Genomic DNA, 4,971 nt, shown 5'->3' on the forward strand with positions numbered 1-4,971 from the left:
CCTCCCTTATCCAGGAAGTAGCTCACCACATTCCTGCTCAATGCCTAAAGAATGCTTCCTTGAGATAACCTTCCTGTTAAGACATAAGCTATCATTTAACTTCCTCATCTGTTATGTTTATGATGTTTGCCTAACTCCACGATTCAGTTTTTCCCTTTTAAAAACCCCCAACTGCAGCTACTAGGGAACCAACTCCTCTGACCCTGTGAGGGTCATGAGCTCGGCCCCAGTGCACTGATTCCCCGAATAAACCTCATGTGCTTGCAGCAAGAACCGTCTCTCTTGAATTATTGGGGCATCTGCTTATACCGAGACTTGAGTGAGGGTTTCCCCACTCTGGGGGTCTTTCAATTGTCCCACAAAGATCTGGTCTGCAATCTGTGAGGGCCATTCTTGTCAGGGCCTGTAAAAATGGCTCCGCTTCATCTTGACTTAAGGTCAGAGAGTTCAAACCTGCTATTGCTCTTCCAAAGTGAAGCAACAAGGATGTCTGGCCTAACGTGTAAATGCAAAAGGATTCTTGGCCTAAGGTGTGGTCACTGCATGTCCTGCCAAAACCACAGAATAATTAACTCAGGATACAGTTACTTGATGTTTCCGGTATTGAAGAGGTAATTACTCTGTTTGTTCCTTGTATCATTGGAAAGGAAGTCTTTTTACTTCTCCCCCTCTTTTGATGGGGGCATAAAATACTTTTGAAAGAATAGTAAACGTGGTGCTGATTCTGGAATTCACCCGGTGCCCTCCTGACTTTATCCTCGCCTATTCCTCTTCTCAATCCACATCCCCCTCTCAGGTCTGCTGTACCTGGCAGGCGCCCCTACAAAGTGGGTCACTCCATAGTCTCAGTCAACAGCACTGTTGTGCATAAAGAGATGTAAAGATACAAATGGACTGTGCTGTGTAAGACACTTTTCATTCCTGATCTGCACAGATAAGTTAAAAAAAAAACTTACACTGAGCATGGTGGCTCACGCCTTTAACCCTGACACACAGGAAGCAGAGGCAGGAAGATCTCTGTGAGTTTGAGGCCAGCCTGGTCTACATTGTGATTTCCAAGACAGCCAGTGCTATGTACAGAGACCTTGTCTCAAAAAAAAGTAAATAAATAAGTATTTAAAAAATAAAATTACAAGCCAGCTGGTAGTGGTGAATGCCTTTAATCCCAGAACTTGGGAGTCAGAGGCTGGTGGATCTATGAATTTAAGACTAATCCTGGATAGAGCTACAGTGTTCCAGGACAGTCTTCTAGGGCTACATACACAGAGAAACCGTGTCTCCAAAACAAGAGAATCTGTTCCAACTGTGGGCGAGGATGCTGCAATCACCAACTATTGACAGTAGATGGCGCCAACAGCCTAAGCCTAAACATTTCTGACCATTTGAACGCAAATACCTTTGAAGACATAGATTTATATGTGTTTATTTTATTTTACTGTATTGTATTTAAAAACCTTGTCTCTACTTTAAATGCCCCTCCCTAATAATGATTTTGTCGACTATCTTACATACCATCCTAGAACCTCCATCCAGTGACAGACGGAAGCAGAGGCAGACACCCACAGCTAAACACTGAACTGAACTCCTGGAACCCAGTGACAGAGAGGGAGGAGTGATAAGCAAAAGGGTCAAGACTGGGCTGGTGAAACCCAGAGAAACAGCTGAACTGAACAAGGGGGAGATCTTGGACCCCAGACTGATGGCTGAGAGGCCAGTATGGGACTGATCCATACCCCCTGAATGTGGGTGTCAGTGAGGAGTCCCAGGCAATCTATGGGGCTTTGGGTAGTAGATCAGTATTTATCCCTGGCACACAAATGGGCTTTGGAGAGGGCCTGGGCCCTCCCCAGAACGAAATGACAGACTCTAGTGATCCCCCATGGAGGGACTTACCCTCCCTGAGGAATAGAGTGGGGATTGGGGAGGTTGGGGGAGCTAGTGGAGGGGAGTGGGCGTGGAGGGGAGAGAGAGGGAACTGGGGCTGACATGGGAAGCAAGCTTGTTCCTAATTTAAATATATAATAAAAAAGTGTTAATAAATAAATAGTTTGTCTATTTAGTTAATGCTGATCTCAAACTCCTGGGTTCAAGCAATCTTCCTGCCTTAATCTCCTGAGTAACTTGGATTACGGTGAATGCCATAGTGCCTGTTACAAACTAGAATGTTATAGAATTGGCGGAATTTGGTAAAGGCAACAAGCAGAAACTAAATCCTATTATGACTGAAGAGCTTTAGAGTTTCAGCACGACTGTTTGCAAGAACATAACAAAGAATGTGTTCATGTGAACTGCGATTGTCTGTGTTTTACGAAAAGGCATGTTGAGCTAAGAGATTATCCACAAGCCAGCCACAAACACACAGAGGGAGCAATTAAACTCTCTCATGCATTGTTCTCAGCGCAATCTAAGGCAACGGTTCTCGACCATAGGTCGTTACCCCAAAGACCATGGTAAATACAGATATTTACGTTACAATCCGTAACAGCAGCAAAATTACAGTTATGAAGTAGTAACGAAATAATTTTATGGTTGTGGTCACCACAACATGAGGAAGTATATTAAAGTATCCCGGCGCTAGGAAGGTTGAGAGTCACTGCTCTAAGGCAACAGGAGAAGAGGCAAACTGTGTGTTCCTGCTTCGGAGGATGACACAGGTTCTCAGAGCTAAGATAGCTCACCTACACCCCCTACACCCCCACTCCCCGCCACTAGTTCTCCAGCCCCTGCCTGAGTGGCTACTCAGTATTATTTCACAATGAGTTCTACATTTTGACCATGCACACTTTTGTGATTGGCTAGTGGGCGTATAACGCCTTCCTTCCACACCTCCAGAAGTGTGTGTGGGACTCCTAGCAGAAGCCCGGTGGTAATCCTATTCGACAGTGTCATGAAGTCATCTAGGTAGAGCTACCCGCACATGGAGCAGACAGCCAGGAGCATGCTGCCACTATTTTCTGAATGAGCGAAAATGTGAGGGAAGCTGGCTGGGACTTAATGACATGATTTCAAGTGTGGAGCGCCGGGGTTTGGGCCTCAGAAGAGCTCAGTGCAAATTAAAAGGGAATCTCTCAGTATCACACCCCCAGTCAAAGATAGCTGAATGGGCGGTTTCATTTTCAATAGGGAAGTGCCCATGTGTGGAGAAATAGATAAGGAAAATCTGGCTTTCTTTCTGTGGTGGAAGTGGGCGTAGGGTGGGTTCATTTTTAAAACTTGATTCAGCCATTCAAATGAGTTTTATAAAAATTCAATAAAATAAAGATACAAGCTCAAAAAGCACAATTCAAATCTAAGTGAAGACACACACATCCTAGGGCATCAACAGCAACAAAACTAAGGCTTCCTTTATTTCAAGTTGTGGATTTCCAGAATTCTTCTATAAATTTTCCTAAATCTTGCTTTTTTAAAAAAACTGACTTTTCGCTAATCCGGGGGGGAATGTGCAGTGTGCATCAAGAGAGTTTTGACAAAAATCTTTCAAAACCGGTGCTTCCCACTGGAAAACCTGCTTAAAGAATAGAAACCTAATTAAGACAAAAGAGTCAGTCCCCAAGCCCCTAGTCCATAGCTAATGTGATCCCATGCACCAGTAACGCAGAAAGAAAAACACAAGTTATGTATGTTTGGATGAAAATTCAGGTTTTTCTCCTTTTAAAAAAAGTTCATAAAAGCAATCCGCTCTACGCTCAAGGCCATTTGCCAAATAAAAACAAGGTGACCAATTTTGTACTGCCTTCAGAAAGACAGATTATGAAGACCGCGTATGTAGAATTCTGTCCGAGAGGGGGGTGAAGCAAGCAAGCTACCAAGGGAGGGTGGCCAGGACAACCAATTCTACCGCAGAGACCTCCCCCTCGAGGGTGTATATGGACTGAATAGAATCCGTGTTGAGAACAAGATTGTCAAGGTAGCGTGGCCGAGCGGTCTAAGGCGCTGGATTAAGGCTCCAGTCTCTTCGGGGGCGTGGGTTCGAATCCCACCGCTGCCAATAACTTTTTGACACTTTGTTTTTTTTTCCCAAAGGAGAAGTTCGTCTTTTATCTTGGGCTAATTCAGCAACTGCAATTCTGATTGGCAGCAGGTGGCGCACTTGACCAGCCCGTTTGGAAAGTCTATGTGCAGGTCACGTCTGTTAGGAACAGCAAGATAGGTGTGCTGTTATGATTCATATGTGCTGTTACCAGCAGAAAAATAATTCTCAAACGATATGCGTGTATTACTCTTCTCTAGGTTATAATAAGAGAAAGAAACCCTTGTTTCCACCCGGTTTCGAACCGGGGACTTTTCGCGTGTTAGGCGAACGTGATAACCACTACACTACAGAAACCTACAGCAAGTGGTGCCTCGGCAGTTCTATTATTGCTAGCAATCTGTCTTTCACCGCCGCAAGAGGTAGATGGACGTTTATGATGTATGTGTAGTAGTGTCTTTTCGAGTATCTGCGATCAGACTCTTAGTCAAAACTGTTAGTACCTGCTGTCTCATATCCTTTTATCCAAAGTTCTAGACACCCTGTTGTACCGTGAGCCGCTAAACAGGCCCGGAGACCAAAACTCTTGGGCTCGTCCGGGATTTGAACCCGGGACCTCTCGCACCCAAAGCGAGAATCATACCCCTAGACCAACGAGCCAACAGAGTCCTGGAAGTCACTCCCATAAACTCATAGGTTCGCTGACTTAGTTAGGGTTTCTATTCGCTGCGACGAAAACACCATAACCAAAAAGCAACTTGGGGAGGAAAGGGTTTATTCGGCTTACACTTCCACAGCACTGCTCTTCCTTGAAGGAAGAATGGAACTCAAAAGGGCAGGACCGCCGGGCGTTGGTGGCGCACGCCTTAGTCCCAGCATTTGGCAGGCAGAGGCAGGTGGATCTCTGTGAGTTCGAGGCCAGCCTGGTCTAAAAGAGCTAGTTCCAGGACAGCCTCCAAAGCCACAGAGAAACCCTGTCTTGAAAAAAACAAACAAACAAA

The 4,971-nt window shown here is 45.1% G+C and overlaps 3 non-coding genes across 3 annotated transcripts; 1 reads left to right on the plus strand and 2 right to left on the minus strand.

Annotated features, from left to right (window-relative positions):
• The first annotated feature begins 3,906 nt into the window (after nucleotides 1–3,906).
• Trnal-aag lies at nucleotides 3,907–3,988 on the plus strand. The gene has a single exon. It is a non-coding gene; the product is annotated as a tRNA-Leu (tRNA).
• A 266-nt stretch (nucleotides 3,989–4,254) lies between these two features.
• On the minus strand, nucleotides 4,255–4,327 carry Trnav-aac. Its single transcript has one exon. It is a non-coding gene; the product is annotated as a tRNA-Val (tRNA).
• A 231-nt stretch (nucleotides 4,328–4,558) lies between these two features.
• On the minus strand, nucleotides 4,559–4,630 carry Trnap-ugg. The gene has a single exon. It is a non-coding gene; the product is annotated as a tRNA-Pro (tRNA).
• Nucleotides 4,631–4,971: the final 341 nt, after the last annotated feature.

The sequence above is a fragment of the Mesocricetus auratus genome, unplaced genomic scaffold (assembly GCF_017639785.1).
Source record: "Mesocricetus auratus isolate SY011 unplaced genomic scaffold, BCM_Maur_2.0 contig_6869_pilon_obj, whole genome shotgun sequence".
In the NCBI taxonomy this organism is placed as follows: Eukaryota; Metazoa; Chordata; class Mammalia; order Rodentia; family Cricetidae; genus Mesocricetus; species Mesocricetus auratus.